Source organism: Symsagittifera roscoffensis, chromosome 6 (genome assembly GCF_963678635.1).
Source record: "Symsagittifera roscoffensis chromosome 6, txSymRosc1.1, whole genome shotgun sequence".
Taxonomy (NCBI): Eukaryota; Metazoa; Xenacoelomorpha; order Acoela; family Convolutidae; genus Symsagittifera; species Symsagittifera roscoffensis.
Window position 1 is genome coordinate 44,154,107 of NC_087067.1, and position 22,723 is coordinate 44,176,829.

General features: G+C 38.0%; 1 protein-coding gene across 1 annotated transcript in view; it reads right to left on the bottom strand.

Annotated features, from left to right (window-relative positions):
* The window catches only part of LOC134847846 (ankyrin-1-like), a 287,174-nt gene that overhangs the window by 149,404 nt on the left and 115,047 nt on the right, over positions 1-22,723 (bottom strand). The window lies entirely within an intron of this gene.

Below are 22,723 nucleotides of genomic sequence, written 5' to 3' on the forward strand. Positions count from 1 at the left end.
CCCATATGTACCTCAATAATTTCTTGTTCCTAGAAACAGTTCATTCAATATAATTAATAAACAATAACTTGAAAAAAAAATAAATGTAAAAAAATAAAACTATTTTTTTTTAATTTGAGTTTTTGTGAAAATCATCTCCTCGCACCCCTTATGAAGGGCAAAATGATGGTTTTTGCCCCCAGTAACAAATCAATTACGGCTAGTAGCCTTAGTTCAACAAAATTGGGACGATTTCTAGGACGGATTAAATATCAGCTTACACGTTAATAACGCGAAGTATATCGGTCGTTATTTGTCCCAAATTGACCAAAATGGCATATTTAAAAAAGATCAAAGGTGAAATATCTTGTTTTTTTTTTAAATTTAAGCTCAAGACAACAATACTTTTTGAATGATAAAAAAAAATCCGTCATAATTGGCTAGTTGAGAAGTCGAAATTTGTCTGAAGAAAAAAGCCACCCGAGCATATTTTCCTTCACATTTATTACAAAAATCAGAACAGTAAGCTCAAAGAGCGGGAAAGATAACTGAAAACTGTAACTGAAGCATCTATGTCTCGTTCGCTAGATGCGTTGGTAGCCTTTTAATAGTTACCTGAAACGCTGAATGTTAAGTGGATTCTTTTTTGAGGCCTAAAGCGTGGTTATACTTTAAAAACCATTTGACCCTTATCATTGTGTAGTCATGATGTGTTCGCATTTATTGAAGCATCAATAGCTCGATCACTGTAAACTTTGGTATAGCCATGAATTTTCATTCTAGTTTTTTTTCCATTTAAAGGATTGAATTATAAGACAAGGGCAATTTTCAAAAGTGAATTTGGCTCATCAATGTAAGGTTATGATTCACTTGCAGTCTTGATTTGTTAGGGAACATGATTCGTCCGGAGTAAAAATTCATTCAAAATGAAGTTTGAAGTAGGCCATGAACCATCTAAAGATGTGATCAATGCAGGGTTCTAACTAATTCAAACTCAGGATTCAAAAAAGGAAACATAAATCATGTGAAGTCAAAGTGTTCAAAACAGCCCTGAAAACTCGCAAGTTTTATAAAATCTACGCCGTAGTTTTCTCAGTATGGCTGCTTATAATAAAATTATGTTTCAAAACTCCGAAATTTTATATTTCGAAACATACAGCAAGTTCACCTTTTTAGCTCAAAACCAGAACAAAAATTTGGGGCAAACCCGTTTTTTTGTCGACACCGAACCAAAATATTGAAAACCTTCTAAAGATTCAAAATATGAACAAAAATTACGAAAAGCTGCTAAAGCTTCAAAGTTTTAGAAAAAAATTTCAAACCTGGTTTTCGTTAACACCGAAACATATATTTGAAAAGCTTCTAGTGTCCGGCGAATCACGACTGGAAAGGCTTAAGTATGATATATCACTCGACCCATTCCGATGAGTGTTTGTTGTACCTGATTTTGCGTGAAAGACAAAAAAAGTTTTAAAAAAGTAAATAGCGGAATAGGCCGATTGGAAAACAATTTTTGTTGAAAAATAACTAGAAGAGCAAAAAGTTTTTTTAGCAGATTTTTGTTTAAATCAAAACTGAAAACAATTCAATATGATATATCACTCAATCTAGTCCAATAATTATTGTGGTAACTGAGTTTTAGTGTTGTGTAGGTTGAGATTTGGTCTTTTTTGTTGTAGTTGACGTTGGCCTTCCGCGCCTACGCATGGAAATGAATAACTCCGGATTTTCGCATCAGCTTCGTCCCATGGAAGAGAGTTACATTGTACGCCTTTCTCTCTTGCCTTTCCCAACCAACTCGTTTTTTTGTTTTCGTTTATCTTGGTTTTTCCTTTGAGCTTCAGTTTCGCTGGATATTTCGAGTTCGTATATGGGTTCTCGTGGTTCGAGTAATGGAGGTTTGGCTCGCAGTAGAATCCTGACCTCTACTCCATCTTTTGCGAATACCGCCATCTCTAGAATGGCTGCCCATTTGGACCACTCTAATGGTGGTTATGCCGATGCTTTTTCCCAGAATGGGTTGACAATGAGAGGATTTTTTGTAGAGCCTGATGGCTGCGCCATGTCGTACCCTTCCATAAGAGAATTTTAAACATTGAATCCGAACGGATTCGCAAACGATAATTCATAAGCGAGTGTAAGTAAAACAACTGATTTATTGAATCGTTTATTGACTTCTGACCTATTAGCTCAGCCTCTTCGTGCTCTTGAATCGTACAAGTTCAATTTGCCTCCAGAATGTTTCTCATCGCAGTGAGTTTATATAAATAGACAACATTAGTAAAGTTTATCATTCCCCCTGGGAAAAAGAGTAAACTCTTAAGTCCTGTTGGTACTGGAGATGACAAAGTCCTTATGGGACTGTTTGAGTTTTGTTGTCCTCGAGGACTCTCTCGCTCTCTCTCCTGTGAAGTTTTTTTCATTTGACTGCTCTTTTTTGTTTCTTCGCATCATCGTCGTCGTCTTCAACTTGCTTCTCGTATTTTTCCAATGATATTTATTCTTTTTCAATCGCATTGTCTTCTTTTCCGTCTTTTCTTTCTATCAGTAGTACTTCATCTTTAGTATCTCTCTTTGGGCTGTCTACGGGGGAAATGAGATCTTTTATCTTCGTAGATCTTTCTTTGTGTTTGGGTTAAATCTACTCGAGGAATTTCACGCACGCCTGAAATTCGGGTGATTTGTCAGTAAGTCCCATTTCTTGGATTGGACTTTTGAGGCTCGGCTTTGCCTCTGTTGGCGTCGTATCTGTTGGTGACACTATGCTGAACTCTTTTTTCTTCTGGCTTTCTTGTTTTGGCATGTCGATCGTTTTGATCAGGACAGGGTTCTCGAGTGCCTTTGCTAGTGGTGACTGACGGTTTCGGATTGATTTTCCGGTTGATTCGTCGATTACTGTTGGAGTTGTCTTCTTTTGGATGAGCCGTTTTGATAACGGTGCAGAGTTTTCTGATGTTGTTGACGACTCTTGTTCGCTTGATGATGTCTCTTCTGGTGTTTTCGTTGTTTTGTCTTGCTCGATTGTTTTTGCTTCCGCATGGAAGCTCATTCACCACTTGGGTGTTCTTGGTGGTGGTGGACCGCCAGGTCTCTTCCCTGTTGGATTGCCTGTCTCCTTGTTGGGCTGCTTTGTTGTACCACTGCCTTTTCCTTTCACGTTGAATTTCTTGGCAAACCCGTTGTTGTATCCTCCTTGATCATCGGGTGTTGTGGGGTGTTCGACAGCTCAATGACTAAAAAAAAGGTCCGGATCTCGGACATACTCAATTAGCCATTGTGGCGCGAATGCAAATCCTCTAACTCTTATCAGTCTTGGTTGCTTACCGAGTGTTTGAACCCAAGCCGTGTGTGGTGTATCGGTCAAAATTTTGCCGTTGGTTATTTTTTATTTTTTGAATTTTGAATATTTTAGAATTTTCACTTTTGTTGCAATTCGTATAGTTTTTCTTGCCACTTGTTCTATTTGTTTTATGAAATTTTTGTCTACCGTTTCTTGAGTTTCCTTATATCTTATGTTGAGCTTATCTTTATCTATGGCTATCGCTTCGCTATATTTCACACATGGTGTTTGTGGTTGTTTGCTTGTGGACATTTTTGCTTCCACCGATTGGGGCCTGGAGGTTGTACTGAACGTCGTTTGACGGCGATTTTGTCCTCTGACCATGAGTGTAGGTCGTGCTTGACTTCAGCTGGAAGTGGCGGTTGTGTTGAAGTTTTCTGATCTAAACATGAGTGTTCTGCATTTTCCCGACTTAGATTATTAGGGGAGCTATTTGTTGCTAGGCTAGAGAGTGGAATGTTTGGCTTTCTGCCCATGTGAGCTTCAATCTGCGAGATTTTTGTTATTTCCTTTGGAGTGATTTGAAGTGTTTTCAAAATTTCGGCTACGACCAATGCTAGTTTAGATTGAGGGTTGTTTTTGTCTATTCTCATTAACCCTAGTCTGCGGTTTAGTGTTTGGATCATTCTTTGCACTACCTCTATTGATCTGTGGTCTTCTACCAGTGCGAAAAGTAGCTTGAAGTTATTATTGTTACAAAATATTTGGAATACTTTGGCTCGAAACGTTTGTGCTTGGTCATATCGTAATCTTCGGGGCCCCCATTAGTTGAAATAAAACGTATCATAATTTTGATCGCAAGCTCTGCTGTTGTGTTTGAAACAACTTTTGCCCGTCGAGAATTTTGACCACTTATCTATTGCAACCAATAAATATACATTTTCATTAAGCTCGTCGGGAATGGGGCTGGCAAAATCTAATTGAATTTCCTCATCTGGTTCGAGTACTGGATCCATTAGGAATGATTGTTGTTTTCTTTCCTATTATAGGTTTTAGTTTTTAACCGTGTTCGGTACAATTCCGGCAGTTCTGTGCCATCTGAACTATGGAGCAGTGTATGGGCGGGAACCAAACATGTTGAGACAGGTCCAACATAGCTCCTGATCCTGAGTGTGTTATTCGGATGCTCTCTAACACTGTTTGACGGAGTTGAGTAGGGGTTACTACTCGTTCGTCAATCAGTAGGCAGTCCTCTTGTACATGCAATCTGTTTCGGATGTTATACCAGTGTTTTTTCTATGAAATCTTGATTGAGTCCCAATCGCACTTCTTGACAAAATTGAGTAGTGGTCGCATATTTGTATCTTCTTTAGTGGCGGCGGCGATGAATTTTACTCCGAAGACTTTCTGTAATTTATCCCTGAAGAGCGACGTGTCTTCTTTCATTTCTGTATGAGTCTCCTGTTCGAGTGTTGCGACCAGTCCCTCTGTGATTAGTTCATGATTGGCTTCCAGTTGTGTTTGATGGGTTGTCATAGTCGGGGGTTCGATGTTGGGTAGTAGCTTCTCCTGGGTGCATTGTGTGTGGTCCGCGCGGCTCACACTGTACTCGGACACTTTGAGCGTTTCGTTTGGGAGTTCGGTTTGTGTGGTTGTTGAGAGGGTGTATTTCTCTGTTTGTGAGGCTTGGATGCTGGGATTTTCAATTTGCGTTTTCTTCGGCGATTTGTTCTCGGCGCCGTTTTGGTCGCGCTGAAAATGGTTTTCGGAGAGAGCAATTGTTTCTTGATTGGGCCCGTCAGTAGCTCTCTAGCGTCTTTGACTTCCGACTCTGGAGTGTTTGTGTTGTTTGCGTGTTGTCTGTCGTCCAACTTTCGTATGTGGTTGTCGTTGTTTTTCGGCGGTGCCAGTGTGGGTCTGACAAGCTCTCCTCCCGGTCTGATCCACCCTGCCATTTAGTTTCCTTTCTACTTCTGTTTTCGTAAGGGGGGTCTTCATTGTCGGGGGTGGGTGGGTCTGCTTCATATCGTTATTTAATGATTCTGGATTAAATTGACGGTTTTTTGAACTTTGTTAACAAATGCTTAACTGAGTTTGGAGTGGTTTGGTCTGATTTGGTTGACCGCTTTCGGAATGTGCGGAAAATTTTAGGTTTAATTGAGATTTTTGACGGCTTGTTAGCGTTCTTTTATTTGCCGCGCGCTTTTTGATCAGTCAATATGGTGCTCGATTCTGATTGCCTAGATTGTTCAGTATGATGTTGTCAATTGTCTCAAGATTGTTTATGAATGATTTAAATGATGTCACTACAAATTTCTCATCATACGCGCTTGAGGTTGTTGCTAATCCAACCAGATTTTGTAGAATGTAGTCTATTAATTCCCTTTTTGTTTACCACCAAGTGTTCTATGTCAAAGTTAAAGGTGATTAATCGGCCAATTCACCTTTTTAGCCGACTCTGGCTGGTTTTTGATCTTTCGCTTGCGCTTAAAGCACTGATGAAAGCCTGGTAGTCTGTGATGACGGTAAAAAATTTTCTGTATAAATAAAATTGAAGTTTTCGATGGCCCAAATTACCCCTGGTAATTCGAGTTCGTCTACTGATTATTTTTGTTCTAGCGAGTTAAAGAATCGTGGCGTATAAGCTATTGCTACCCAACTTTCCTCAGATAATTGCTCTAGTGCTGCCCCTAGACCTGATCTTCAGCTGTCGCAAGCCACGCAGTTTTTAAGTTTTGATCGAAACGTTTATCCTGTGTTATGTCTGAAATTAGTTTTAGGATGTTGTTGAATGCTACGTTGTGTTCAGGTTTCTAATCTGATTTGTTTTTTTCCTGTTTTTTAGTAACGGGTGTAGTGTTGCGGCAGTTTGTGCCAGACGAGGAATGTACTGGGTGAGGTTGTTTAAATGTTCTTGGTGGGAATACTTTTTCAAAAGCCTCTGTTTTCTTAATGAGTGGTTTCGTACTCTCGCTATTAATGTTATATCATAACCATTCGACTTGCTTACATGCAAAACTTACAATTGTCATGTGAGATTGCAAGGTTTTCCTAGTCCAGTTTTTGTAGGACAATCAATTTTTCTTTGTGTAGATCCAGTGACCCTTTAGTCACTATTAATTTGTCGTACTAGTAGGCATATGTGTTTTTGCAGTTTTTGAGAGTCAATTTGATTGCTTTTTGGAACTCCGCCGGCATATCTGTTAGGCAGTAGAATCCCATCTAGGTACTGGCGCGTAGGTCGAGCGTTGAGAATAGCGTATAATTTTTTGTAATAATTTGTAATAATTTTGTAATAATTTGACGATGTGGTTTTGGTCCATCAATTTGCTTCGCTCTTTTTCGGTTCTTTCTTGTGGATGAATTGGGATTCTTGGGAGCCTTTTTGCTGAATAGAAATTGCGTTTTTCATGAATTATGCTCGCATTACATGGTTTTTTTTATTTTCCGATTCTTATACATATTTGTTTGAAAATATCCTTAACACATTGCTTCTTCTCGGGGTTTGATTCTTCAGTTTCCCGTATACTTGGCATTTGGTATTGTTTTAGTTTCTCTTGTACGAATATTTGCTTAGCTCTTTTTCGGTTCTTTCTTGTGGATGAATTGGGATTCCTGGGAGCCTTTTTGCTGAATAGAAATTGCGTTTTTCATGAATTGTGCTCGCATTACATGGTTTTTTTTATTTTCCGATTCTTATACATATTTGTTTGAAAATATCCTTAACACATTGCTTCTTCTCGGGGTTTGATTCTTCAGTTTCCCGTATACTTGGCATTTGGTATTGTTTTACTTTCTCTTGTACGAATATTATGCCAATTTGAGGTAATAGATTTCTACCTATTGTGTTCGCTTTCTAGTCATCCACTATGATGAATGGTGCTGATTGTATTGTCCAGCCCCCGTGTTCTGACGCAAATATTAGTCTTGCTTTTGGAATAATAATCTCACCGTTGTAACGTGCTAATTTTTTTGCCGTGTCTTCCGGGGGATATATTTAAATATTGCCGATTTGTTGATTTCCTGTAATCTGAGTCTGTTTTTGTGTTTAGAATTGACATTGGGCTTTCCAAATCTGCGATGGCGAACATTGCCTCCGTGTTAGTTTTCGGTTTAATGGTGTGCCCGTTAAGATTGTCTTCAAACAGTTCAGCTGAGCTTTTTACCTCGACCGCCTCAGATATTGCCATTACTGAAAAGTAATCCTGTTGGAATTTTTCCCAGCCGTTGATGGACGTAAATTCAGCGAAGTCTATTGGATCGTTTACTGTCATCTCGTTGGTGTTTTCCGTTTCTTCTGGTATTCATCTTTTCTATCTTCTAGATAGTTAACGTTTCTAGATTGACATACTTTCGCGAATTGCCCTGTTTGGCGCATTTCGAGCAAATTTTACTTTTTGCTAGGCAAGATTGCAGGTGATTTAGGCCAATTTGTCTCCCGCACTTATAACATTGCTTTTATTGCCTTATAGGGGTGTTGTTGGCCCTTTGTATCTTGTGTTCCGCGTGTGCCATTTTGTCATCCGCGAAATCCGCAACGAACTCTTTGTATATACTGGTGATTGGCGGGAACACCCCTGCCTCGTGAATTAATATAACTCAATGGGCACTTGTATCATTGCTGTTGTTGATCCGAATGATTTTGTTTTTATGGTTCGGTTGTGTTCATTTCTTTTTTCCCGACGAATTGCCTATTCATAAGCATCTAGGGGACTTCGTGTTTCTGCTAATAGCTCTTCCGCTATTTTTTCATTATTCATGTGCGTTGTATACATGTCGCGATCCCACTCGTCTTCTCTAACATCATAGTCTGCGCGCGACGCTAACTCTACCAGGTCCGCTTGGAATTGTTCCATTGTTTTGTTTTTCTTCTGTTTGCGGCAAATCACATTATATCTTTCAAAAGCTATAATTCTTGTTGTGATGAAAAGGTCTTCTAGTATTGTGAAAGTTTTTTTCGTTTTTGTATTGTGTAGGTTGAGACTTGGTGTTTTTTTATTGTAGTTGACGTTGGCCTTCCGCGCCTAGGCATGAAAATAAATAATTTCGGATTTTCGCATCAGCTTCGCTCCATAAAAAAATTTACATAGTACGCATTTTTCTCTTGCCTTCTGGACTCTAGTTTCCGAACCAACTCGTTTTTTTGTTTTCGTTTATCTCGGGTTTTTTTGAGCTTCTGTTTCGCCGGATATTTCGAGTTCGCATATGGGTTCTAGTGCTTCGAATTATGGAGGTTTGGCTCGCAGTAGGTTTCTGACCTCTATTCCATCTCTAGAAAGGCTTCTCATTTGGACCACTTTAATGGTGGTTCTGCCGACGCTTTTTCCCAGAATGGGTTGATACTCAGAGGATTTTTTGTAAAGCCTGATGGCTGCGCCATGTCATACCTTTCCGTATGAGAAGTTTCAACACCGAACCCGAACGGATTGATAAACAATAATTCATGTCGTCTTGCTAATCTGTACAGCGAATACTTCAAATGTGACATATTGTTTGACGCAGAATGCAAAAACAGACTTCTAGGAATGTACACAAAGTTTTTCAAAACTCGCTACAACGAATCAGACACATGCACTTGGCGCATTTTATGCGAATGCAACAACTGTAGAGACCTGAAGAAACTTACACTTATAACTGAAAACTAACCTTTGAACAATGCAATGACTGGGTTTTATGCGAACCCTTGGATTAGATTCCTAAATCCTTTGTTATTATTATTATTATTATGATTATTATTATATAAGCGAGCGTAAGTAAAACAACTGATTTGTTAAATCGTTTATTGACTTCTGAGCTTTTAGCTCAGCCTCTTTGTTCTCCTAAATCGTTCAAGGTCAAATGACCAACAGAAAGTTACTAATCGCAGAGAGTTTATATAAAAAGCTAGCATTAGTAAAGTTTATCAATCCGTACCGGATGACAATGTCTAACAAAGTTTCGAAAACTATCGATAGTCACTTTGTATTGAATACGCATTGAAGTTAAAATGGATCACTATTCATGATCTTTTTTGTCAAACTAGTTTTTGTGCAAATAGTTCAGGGAGTTTCAAAACCACTACAGCCAGGAAGTGGACGACCAAAACTATCTAATTTTTTACTATTGAAAGATGACATTTGTCTTTTTTCAATATACATTTTTTTTATAATTGCAAGGAATTTAAATCATTTGAACGTGAAAAGATGTTTTTATTTTTTTAATGGAAACAGATTGCTGTGAGGAATCACAATCGTGAGCCTAAGATTGTTGTTAACTCATTTTCCGTGCAAAACCATTAAAAGTTTGTGTGATTAATTACGCTCGCAATCGAATATTTCAATTACATTCGAGCTGTCTAAAGCGAAAAAAAAACAACAGTGAGCAATTCATATGCGCGGCTCGAAATCAGTAAAACTTGCGATAATTTTTAGGACACTGTGGAAATTAAAACATCAAAAAAAAACTAATCTAATTAGCGGCAAACATTTTTATTCTTTATCTACTTTACTACTTACTACCTTTAGCTTCTTACACTAGAAATTTTGAAATGAAGACTTCGCATAAAAAATGCGTAAAAACTCTCATTGGTTTTCAACCTTGCCACAAACATAAAAAATGTTACAACAAAAAATCAAAATTGAAATAATTTTTCTTGCATCTAATTATGCTCACAAATAATTCTCCGGTCTACAATGTTTAGTCACTAAATACTTCATATACAGATAGCCCTGCAAATTGCAAAATGATTACCACCCAAAAGCGGAAGATTCGAAATCAGCCTAGCAGATGTGATAGTGAGATTTCCGTAAAAACTTAAGTTAGTTCAAAAATATAGCGAATTATGATCGCTGTGCAGTAGTTAGTGGACTAAAAACTTCGTTAAATTCTTTTCGAGGGTTTTTTTGTCATTTAATGTTGGAAAAATGCTTTAAATGAAAAATTGCTTCCAAGAATTGCATTAATTTGTCAAAAATTTGAAAATCGTTTGTTAATTGCAAAAATTAATAGTTCATTTAACTCTATATTTTTGATCTTCAAGCATTTCGTGTTTGTAACCAAAAGCTGAGATGAATGTTATAACATCCAAAATAGCCGATGCAAGAATATTTGACATTGCCTAGAAAACGTTTATTGAATCAACTTAGGTTTTTTGACGAGCAGCGTGGTCTTAAGTTAGAAGAAATAACTGATATTGAATTCAGAACAAACCTCAATTGTCAGATAACAAAACCATAAGTCGGACTAGCATCGGTCTCCGAACTAGTGTGTCGGAATCATCTCCACTTTTTTGCAGAGAAATACTTATGAGATGTTTTGAAAAACCTTGGACACAACATCCCAGTAGTTCTATGAATGATAATAATCATAATCGATCGAGGAAATTACACGATATACTCGTTCCCAATTAAAAAAAAATGATTTTTTTTTCAAAATAATTACAACCGTTTCGAGTATTATATCGACTACTTGATCATATTTTTCTGCAGAATTTCTTGGCAGAAACTAAAGGCTTGTATTTTTTGTAATAACGATGAAACAATTCAATCATTTTTTTTGTGATGATAAGTTCATATCAACAATAAAAACAATTTTCTCATTAACAAACTGCTAGCTTTTTTGCATGAATTTGTAAACACCATTAAAAAACTTTGCTTGTAAACTAACATGACTTTTTTTGAAAAAATGAATTTTTCAGCTTTTGCATGAAAATGGTTTTTTGCAGCTTTTGCATTTTGTACAAAAAATCCACGGCAAAATAAAAAGTGAAGAAAATTACGGTTTAAGAGTTTAGGTTCAACAAACTGAACAGTTGTCGAACTGATTCGGTAAAAAGTTACAGTCACACGTTACACGGGATCAAATTTCAATCGTTTCATATTTTTTGAAAAAAAATGACGGAAACATTTTCAGGATCTGTTAAAATGATTGCTTAAATATAAATTTTTAAAGTGTTCGCCTTATCTTCCACTAATATGTTTTATATACATGCGTCAAAACACCTTTAAAAGACAGCGTTTTTAAAACTTGCATTAGGTTATAAAACAACCTGTATAAGATTTAGATTTATCACCAAATCAAAGCTTGATTGCTAAAATAACCTTAAAAATATTCCATTAATAACTGTTTAAAATAGTTTTAACAAAAAAGCATAATAGATTCAACTTAAATTCACTATGTTAACTCCAGCCACTGGATACACGCGCCAAGTAGAGCAATCATAACTTTGACCCTGAAAGCCATAGTACGTTATCTATTAATCTAATATATGTGTTTTAGATACCAGAAATGACCTCTACTTCACATTCCCTTTCGATTGTTTCTGAAGAAAACCAAAATCAATCCATTTCACTGCATGAAAAATTGAAGAAAACAAAACTGATCCAATATAAACAGTCAGTTTAATTTCAATAGTTCGCAGGTTGCTAGTCTATTCCCCTTTCTTTCTTTCGCGGTCCGCCGAAGAAGAAATACGGATGTTTTTAAATTGTCCAATTTAAAAAAAATTTTCTTTGATCATCTTCCGTCATACTTAAAGTCGTAAATCTCATCTGCAATATCCAGATCATCTGTCGCGAAAGGGCCACTAGATTCCCGGCTAATGCTCGCCAGCATTAGTGCCCTAGGCGTCAATACTTCTTCATCCTTAAGTGGTTACTGGCCGACTTGCTCTTTTTTGCCAATGACGTGCTTTGGATTTTTGCATCGGCACCTACGACTTGCTTGAGTGGAGTGTCAACCTGAACTCGACCAGTTATTGGCACTGATACTACTGACTCAGCTTCGATTCGATCTAATAATGAGATTTTTGCTTGAGCTACATATACATAGTTTTACAAAATACGATTTTGTGCGACTGTTTCTAATCCTGGCATTCATCCCTTTGTAAAAGACATGCATCAGGAATCCGTCTATCGTAACGCCCTAGTAATCTTTGGCTGATGGCAAGTCTTGGCTATGTTTCACGATTCGCCGTAAGATCTTCGTCAAGGCAAATCTTCCAGACACATCTTTATCGAAACCTTGTATATCGTCCTACACACAGTTTTCCCCTCATTGAAACGGCATATTTCCCTGTCGACGTACTTATTTTCTTTGGACTAGGAGTTTTTTTGGCTGACTGGTGCTCACTCGTCGCCCAGTCGTTCTATCGCCCATTCTTTGGTAGTTCACCCTCTCGGTCTATCCTCTCGGGTCACTAAATTGACTTGAATTATTTTCCTTGAAATTGCACTTGTGAAAAAGCGTTATCCGAGAAACTTTGGAGGCCGTCTGCCGCTTGGAAGTTCGTGAAGTATGGCAAAATTGACTTGTTTTGGGCGTCCTGTCTGACACTTCCCCTGCGAACTACGCTCTTCGTTTTTAGCGGTGTACTCATTAATTTCTTTTTGACAGCTCGTTTAGCCGCCGGCAACAAGATATGCACTTGAGATACTCTGTCCATTGTTTCTTGTGTTTCCATTTTATTGAAACCTCGAACACGTGTTTGATTGACTTTGTCCTCCTCTGCTTCATCTGCTTATGACAGTAACACTGGACCTTGGTTAAATGATTCCGTGGTAGTTTCCTTTCGCACTACACTCCCGTCTTTTGAGCTCGAATAAGGAACTATCTTGTCTATTTGCGGGTTCATCGCACGTTTAATTTCAGTTTCCACCGTTCGTTTTTGTTCTCTCTGTCCAATACCACTTGCTTCCTGAACAATCGCTCCCACTGGTCGGATAATATTAGAGCTCTCAGTTATCCATCCGAGGAGCTGTCGATATGGATCGGATTGTATGCACTACCTTGGGTATCCTTTGTTGGGGTAGCCTGAGCAATCTTTTCTGGGCTAATTTTTCTTTGATAGCCTGAGTCTCCCAATTCTATGGCAATTTGGCCGTAGCAATCAATGCTCCCCTCTTCTGTGCGTCCACATCGTTACTGTCACTTTTCCTGACCTGGGTACTGCGATACCTAAGGTGGGCTAATTCTTTGGCTCGTGATTGAGCATCTTATTTTATTGATAAGTCAGATTTATGTGCAACTTTACCCTATTACAAAGTAATCGTATGTTCAGATTCTCAAACCACCTTCTCTTTGAGCTCCTCAAAGCAAGGTATCGATTTAAAACTATCCTGAATTTTTGTAAAATTTTTGAATTTTTTTCTGAGCATTCAACACCGACGCTGTATGCCACATTTAGCTGTTGCTACTTGTGCATGTAACTGTGCCCATGGCAATTCCTCTGAACACTGGTTCAGTAGCTAAAAGATGCTCTGTCCGGTCAAATTTCTCCAATGTGGATTCGCCGTCCTACCGCGTATATCCTGCATAATCTTCGCGGGGAGCATCTTCTTGTTCGTATCTAGTGAAAGTTTGCACATTTTATAAGAATGAACTTTTAAGTGACGCGTCGCGCGTAACTTTATGCCATATAATTTTTGTTTTTCTACCAAAATGAGCGTCCGATGGTGGACATCTGATCAACTGATGAGTCGTTGTCGTTATATTAACAATGAAATAATGCAACTCCATTTTTAACGACTGTTTGGGTTTTTGAGAGAAGCACGCTATCAATCGCTTATGGAGCATCCTGATACAACGCTACACTTTTCCTATCGGCTAATGCTTTCTCACAGGCGCGTATAACAACTGTTTTTTATTTTGAGAACATAATTCACTGATAGGTTTCGCTTGAAAGCCCGACCACTGATCTGTTCTTATTAATCTAGGTATTGCGTGTAACGTGTTAATCATCTTCCAAACAGTTCACCGCCTCTCGCGCGAGTCGTAATTTGAACCGTAGGATTTTCCAAAATTTGATCGACTCACGCAAAATAAAAGGTTTTCATTTAAAGCAAGGGCAAAAGGAATTTCAATCGTAACTCTTCGTTCGTCTCCTCTGTCAGATTTTGTTTTCGTTTCATCGGTACAAGGTATGATTGATCTTAGTATCTTAACCAAATTGATGCACTCTTTGCAACTCACCGGAGTTTTTTATTGTGTTGATTCAGTTGAGGCCATCAAAGTTAACCACCAGCCCTACCCCGCATTTTAAACATTCCAAAATGGCCTTTGAGAAGTCGCTTCATGGTTTCTGCGCGTAATTGGGATGGTTTAACAATCTTTTGATCCATAAACAGGATGTCATTGGAAATTGGAACTTATTTTCTTAATGATGGAAATAAAGACCGAATTTTTTTGATAAGTTTCCAAAAAAAATTTTAATAACGCTTCAAAAATGCAATTTAATATCTCATCCGTTTTTGCTAATAAGACCTAAAAATTCTGCATTGAAGAACTCCAGCCTAGGTTTTTTGTTATATCGTTACTAGGCATGAATGATTTCAAGCTCTTAACCAATTTGATACAATCTTTGCCTCTCGCCATTTCGCCGACCCATTTGAGGCCACCAAAAGTAAATACTAGACATATCCCGCAAATAAAACAAGCCGGAATGGCCTTTGAAGAATGGTATCGTAAAAGTGATGTGATGGTACTACCATCTTGTCTTCCATAGACAAAATGCCATTAGAATTTTCGAAATTTTTATATAATGATGGACAAGGACCACGATTCTTGATAACTCAAAAACTTTTTCTATTAGGCTTCAGTAATGCAATTTAATATCTCATCAGTTTTTGTTAATTTAGATATATGAATCCCGCATTCAAGAACTTTGGCCAATCGAACTCCGGTCAGTGTTTTGACTTTGTCAATTTTGTGACTATCAAATAACGTGAGTAATTTAGCAAAAATAAAAAATGTCTGCTTTTCAATTGTTTTTTTTTTGTGATGATGCTTGAACTGAAAAAAGTTGTAAGAATTAGCAAAATGCGAATTTCCAACATCAAAATAAATTTTATTGCCAGATGATTTTTCTATTGTTTTTTTTCGATCAAATCCGGAGCGAAACTATTGATCTAAAAACTGATATTTGAGGAAATTTGGTAGAATTTACTTTTTTTTTCGCAGGAACCCTTTGATCTCTAAGAACTAAGCGGTTGGCTCTAAATGTATTAGTTTTGCGCTAAATTAATCTTTTCAGACGACTGTTGCTGATTGAAATTATTTGAAGTAGAATTTTTTTGCTCTGTTTTCATTTGTTTTTAAACTAAAATCTTCAAAAAAATAAAAATTAGAGACATCTAGCTTTTGTTTGACCTACGTTTCGACTGTGCTCGTCTCAGGAGAAGAATTTCTAAACCAAAATCAGGTACGTTTTGACAATGCTCAACCTATTTTTGGACTCTTCTAACCAAAATTGGGTATGTTTTGACTTTATGCTCGAATGGAAATTGCTTCTCGAACGAGAAACTCCTGTCAAAAAACTGCATTTGCCGATTTTCAAAGTCGAAACTTAAAAAATTTTAAGTTGGCACATCGACCGGGGACTCACTGAAACTTACTTTAATGATCATTTAGCCATTCAATCCCAGAGCCATGAGAATTTTGAAGAAAACATTGTATCTTCTTCACTTCTCGTTGAACTGACGCATCTCATCTTTTTTCCGATTATTTTTTTCTGCCCGACTCAATTTTGTTGCCTCACTTTTTGCGCCTCTCTTGAATCCTTGCCCGTTTCCGTTTTTTTTTCTCTCCGTCTGATGGCTTTTCAAAATTTGGAAATTTAATTTCAGTCACTGTTAGCTCTGTCAGTAATACTTTAATGTTAAAGATGTCCTTTCGCCATTACCCCAGTTTAGAACAGTTTTGACCAATCATATCAAGGAACCTGCGGGTCAGATGAGGGTTCGCCACAAAATGCACCCAATGTCCAATAGCCTGTTTTTGTGTGCTGCGTCTGGTAATTTATTCATTTGCCCTGGTGCGGTTAACTTGAGAAAAAAACATACTTTGTAAAAATTAATTAGATTTTTATTCAGACTATTCTAGTTCTTTAGCAACATTTTTTTTATCAGCAAATCTGTAACATTTCATGCTTTAACAATTGTTTACCAATACAGCACACACTGACTGAAGTTCAAGGTCATACCCCGTACCATAATTAAAAAATGCGTAAATAACGTAATGGTTCCGAACCGTTGACTACATGATCCACCGATATCAATGGACAAAACCTTCCAAAATTGCCCAAAAATTTCGCCTTTGGTTCGTTTTTTTTTTCAAAAACTGGCATCCAGCGCAGAATATTTTGGCAAATTATTGTCTTAGTCATAATTTTTGGAGAGATTGGAAAATTTTAATAAACTGTGGTCAATAAAGTGTTCGAAGATTTTTGAGAATCAGCTTTAACTCGAGAAAATCCTAAATCCACTGCTGATAGACGAATAATTTTGAGCACAACTTTATATACCTGATAAACGGCTAATTTCATTCAAATCAGCTCAATTTAGATAATTAAATTATCCGGCACATATTTATTTGTGCCTCAACATACAGCATATTATCATGCTAAAAAATTAAAAACTCTAAAACACAACATCAAAACACAAAACAAATCGCAAGCTTTAAATAAAAACACCGAACAATAAAATCTAAAAGCGGGTCGTAGCAACTGGGTTTCGGAAAGTTTGGTTATCATTGGGGTTTGCTCTCGGGACGTTGGCTGGGGTTCGATTCCCACACCTTGCCTTTATCTTTACAGCTTTTCGAAATGCCTCGCGATATGCACTTCCACTCATGCAGTAGAAGAGAAAAGTGAAGGATGAATTGAAGAAAACAAAGTCGTAAGCGAATGCAACACTCAAGTCAAACTTTTCTTCATTTTGATTCATCCCCCAAATGATAAGAATTGAAGCGCATATTGTGCAGAAAATATACGAAATTGTGGAAATGAAGATCATCTTGATGTAGCTTCGGGAATTTCGCTGTTTTTGAAGACGTCGTTGCTGCTTCGCCTTTTTAAAATGACACTTTCCCGGCAATGAACAACTTTTTTTGAATTGTAACAGAAATCAAAACAATTAATGCCCGGGTCAAGGTGCTCGATTTATGTTTCAATTTTATCGACCAAAAATTAGTATGGTTTGACCGTCTCGACGAAAATTTGGTATCTTTTGACGTCCTCGGCCTATTGTTGGTATGTTTCATCTTTCTCGATTAAATTTGGTATGTTTCGACTTTTGCGACAAATTTGGTAAATTTCGTTATTCTCGACCCAAGAAAAGAAGTGCTCAACCCATTCTAGTTATGCTTCAAAATTTCTGTCAGAAATTGCTGTTTCGACTTTCTCGACTTGTCAACCGAATTTTTCGAGCTTTTCTGTTTGATTCCGCATAGATAATTTTCAACTTTCTCGACTAAAATGGGTATCTTTCGTCTTTGGTCAAAATTTATTTTGATTGTTTGATTACTTTTGTTTCATATCAAATTGTTTAAACTTGATTTAATTGTTTACTAGCTTTTCTGGTTCTAATTTTTGCGTTGTTCAACAAAAATGCCGATAATTGGCGTTGGGAACATGTGCAGTCAGTTTTGTGGTGTTCTTGTATATGGCCAGCAAGTATGCTAGTCTAGCTAACTGTACATTAAGAATACATATTTGCTCACTGTGCTCCAACCTATGTCTCGACTGTGCTCGACTTATGTTTTAACATTCTCGACCAAAATCTGGTATGTTCTGACTGTGATAAAATTATGTTTCGACTCTGAGCAACCTATATTTTGACTGTTTTTGACCTTTTTCGAACTTCCCGAAAAAAAACGGGTTAAACTTTGACTGTTCTTGAATTATATTTTGACTGTGCTTGAACTATGTGTGGACTATGCTTGATCTATGTTTCTATGTTTCGACTTTCTCGGTATGTTTTAACTGTTTTCGATAAATGATTCAACTCAGTTCGACCTCTGTTTCGCCTTTTTTGACCGATGTTGTGTTTGTGTTTACTGTGCTCGATATCTGTTTCGACGATGATCCACTAATGTTTTGATTATGTTTGACCTAAGTTTCGTTTTCTTGACAGAAATGGGGTATAATTTAAGTATTTCTGACATGGCTGGACTTGCTTGACGAAAATTCGGTATAGTTTGGCTGTTCTCGTTATCTGTTTTTGACTGTGATTGAACTATGTTTCGACTGTTTTCGACCTATTTTTCGACTATTTTCGACCATGTTTAATTTTCTCGACAGAAATCGAATATATTTTGACTGCCCTCGTTGTATGCTTCAACTGAGCTCGACCAGTTTTTCGACTGTGTTCGACCAATATTTTGCCTCTATGAACCGAAATTGGGTATGTTTGACAGTGCTCCATATGTTTCGACTGTGACCTACCTATGTTGCGACTGCGTTTGAACCTCCTCTGTTTTGCCTTTCTCTACCGTTGGTTATGATTCGAGTGTTCTGAATACACGGTTCGACTGTGCTTGACCTATGTTTTGACTGCGCTTGACCACTGTCTCGTCTTCTAGACTGAAGTTGTGTATGTTTTGACTATGCTAGATTGTTACCACTTATGTTTCAACTGTGTTCAATCTGCTTTTCAACTATGCTCGACATACATTTTGACTGTGCTCGACCTATGAGTTGAATTTGCTCAACCTATATTTCGACTGTGCTTGACGTACGTCTGCTCGAGCTACTTTTCGGCTGAATTCGAACAATTTTTTTTTTACAAAACTTGACTTATGTTTCGACTTTCATGACTAAAATCTGAAGTGTTCCGACTATATTCGACTATGAACGACCATCGTTTCAATTTCTTTTGATCTGTTTCAAACTTCTCGACAAATATTAGGCGTATTTTGGCTGTTCCATCTATAAGTTTTTACTGTAATTGACCTATGTATTGACTGCTTTCGACCTATATTTCGTGTTTCTCGTGGGAAAAATTTGACTGGACGCGATGTATGCTACGACCGTGCTCGACCTTTGTGTCGGCTGTGTTTGATCTATGTTTTGCCTTTCTCGACCGAAGTCGGGTAGGTTTTGACTTTTTCTCGACCTAAGTTTTGACCGTGCTCGACCTTTGTGTCGACTCCGTTTGATCTATGTTTCGGCTTTCCCGATCAAAGTCGGGTAAGTTTCGACTTTTTCTCGACGCAAGTTTTGACCGTGCTCGACTATTGTTCCGACTTCGTTCAACATATATTTCGACTGTACACGACCTGCTTTCCACAACGCTTGGCCCATGATTTGGCTGTTAACTCTGTCAATCAAATACGGGTACAATGTATTGTGCTTGACCAATGCTTTGACTTTTATTGACCTACTTTATGGTTGTCTTTTTGTTTTATGTTAAGACTGTTTTGTCTGAGTCTGTGCTTCGACTTTGCTTGACTTATATTCAAATGGAATTGACCTCTGTTTTGACTTTCTCTACCGTTGTTTATGATTCGAGTGTTCTGAATACACGGTTCGACTGTGCTTGACCTATGTTTTGACTGCGCTTGACCACTGTCTCGTCTTCTAGACTGAAGTTGTGTAAGTTTTGACTATGCTAGATTGTTACCACTTATGTTTCAACTGTGTTCAATCTGCTTTTCAACTATGCTCGACATACATTTTGACTGTGCTCGACCTATGAGTTGAATTTGCTCAACCTATATTTCGACTGTGCTTGACGTACGTCTGCTCGAGCTACTTTTTGGCTGAATTCGACCAATTTTTTTTTTACAATACTTGACTTATGTTTCGACTTTCATGACTAAAATCTGAAGTGTTCCGACTATATTCGACTATGAACGACCATCGTTTCAATTTCTTTTGATCTGTTTCAAACTTCTCGACAAATATTAGGCGTATTTTGGCTGTTCCATCGATAAGTTTTTACTGTAATTGACCTATGTATTGACTGCTTTTGACCTATATTTCGTGTTTCTCGTGGGCAAAATTTGACTGGACGCGATGTATGCTACGACTGTGCTCGACCTTTGTGTCGGCTGTGTTTGATCTATGTTTTGCCTTTCTCGACCGAAGTCGGGTAGGTTTTGACTTTTTCTCGACCTAAGTTTTGACCGTGCTCGACCTTTGTGTCGACTCCGTTTGATCTATGTTTCGGCTTTCTCGACCGAAGTCGGGTAAGTTTCGACTTTTTCTCGACGCAAGTTTTGACCGTGCTCGACTATTGTTCCGACTTCGTTCAACATATATTTCGACTGTACACGACCTGCTTTCCACAACGCTTGGACCATGATTTGGCTGTTAACTCTGTCAATAAAATACGGGTACAATGTATTGTGCTTGACCAATGCTTTGACTTTTATTGACCTACTTTATGGTTGTCTTTTTGTTTTATGTTAAGACTGTTTTGTCTGAGTCTGTGCTTCGACTTTGCTTGACTTATATTCAAATGGAATTGACCTCTGTTTTGCCTTTCTCTACCGTTGTTTATGATTCGAGTGTTCTGAATACACAGTTCGACTGTGCTTGACCTCTGTTTTGACTGCGCTTGACCACTGTCTCGTCTTCTAGACTGAAGTTGTGTAAGTTTTGACTATGCTAGATTGTTACCACTTATGTTTCAACTGTGTTCAATCTGCTTTTCAACTATGCTCGACATACATTTTGACTGTGCTCGACCTATGAATTAGATTTGCTCAACCTATATTTCGACTGTGCTTGACATACGTCTGCTTGAGCTACTTTCTGGCTGAATTCAACCAATTTTTTTTTACAACACTTGATTTATGTTTCGACTTTCATGACTAAAATCTGAAGTGTTCCGACTATATTCGACTATGAACGACCAACGTTTCGATTTTTTTTGATCTGTTTTAAACTCCTCGACAAATATTAAGCGTATTTCAGCTGTTCCATCTATAAGTCTTCACTGTAATTGACCTTTGTATTGACTGCTTTTGACCTATATTTCGTGTTTCTCGTGGGCAAGCTTCGACTGGACTCGATGTATGTTACGACCGTGCTCGACCTTTGTGTCACCCGTGTTTGATCTATGTTTTGCCTTTCTCGACCAAAGTCGGGTAGGTTTTGACTTTTTCTCGACCTAAGTTTTGACCGTGCTCGACCTTTGTGTCGACTCCGTTTGATCTATGTTTCGCCTTTCTCGACCGAAGTCGGGTAAGTTTCGACTTTTTCTTGACCTAAGTTTTGACCGTGGTCGACCTTTGTGTCGACTCCGTTTGATCTATGTTTCGCCTTTCTCGACCGAACTCGGGTAAGTTTCGACTTTTTCTCGACCTAAGTTTTGACCGTGCTCGACTATTGTTCCGACTTCGTTCAACATATATTTCAACTGTACACGACCCGCTTTCCACCGTGCTTGGCCCATGATTTGGCTGTTAACTCTGTCGATCAAATACGGGTACAATGTATTGTGCTTGACCAATGCTTTGACTTTTATTGACCTTTTTTATGGTTGTCTTTTTGTTTTATGTTAAAACTGTTTTGCCTGAGTCTGTGCTTCGACTTTGCTTGACTTATATTCAAACTTACTCGACCTCTGTTTTGCCTTTCTCTACCGTTGGTTATGATTCGAGTGTTCTGAATATACGGTTCGACTGTGCTTGACCTATGTTTTGACTGCGCTTGGCCACTGTCTCGTCTTCTGGACTGAAGTTGTGTATGTTTTGACTATGCTAGATTGTTACCACTTATGTTTCAACTGTGTTCAATCTGCTTTTCAACTGTGCTCGTCATAAATTTTGACTGTGCTCGACCTATGAGTTGAATTTGCTCAACCTATATTCGACTCTGCTTGACATACGTCTGCTTGAGCTACTTTTTGGCTGAATTTGACCAAAATTTTTTTTACAACACTTGATTTATGTTTCGACTTTCATGACTAATATCTGAAGTGTTCCGACTATATTCGACTATGAACGACCATCGTTTCCATTTCTTTTGATCTGTTTCTAACTTCTCTACAAATTTTAAGCGTATTTTGGCCGTTCCATCAATAAGTTTTCACTGTAATTGACCTATGTATTGACTGCTTTCGACCTATATTTCGTGTTTCTCGTGGGCAAGCTTCGACTGGACTCGATGTATGTTACGACCGTGCTCGACCTTTGTGTCACCTGTGTTTGATCTATGTTTCGCCTTTCTCGACCGAAGTCGGGTAGATTTTGACTTTTTCTCGACCTAAGTTTTGACCGTGCTCGATTATTGTTCCGACTTCGTTCGACATATGTTTCGACTGTACACGACCCGCTTTCCACCGTGCTTGGCCCATGATTTGGCTGTTACTTCTGTCGATCAAATACGGGTACAATGTATTGTGCTTGACCAATGCTTTGACTTTTATTGACCTATTTGACGGTTGTCTTTTTATTTTATGTTAAGACTGTTTTGTCTGAGTCTGTGCTTCGACTTTGCTTGACTTTTATTCAAATTTAGTCGAGCTCGGTTTTACCTTTCTCTACCGTTGGTTATGATTCGAGTGTTCTGAATATACGGTTCGACTGTGCTTGACCTATGTTTTGGCTGCGCTTGACCACTGCCTCGTCTTCTGGACTGAAGTTGGTATGTTTTGACTATGCTGGATTGTTACCACTCTTTGACCTATCTTTCGAATTTCTCGTCCAGAATTGGTGTACGTTTTAAGTGATTTTGACATGTTTTGACTTCCTCAAAGTTCGATA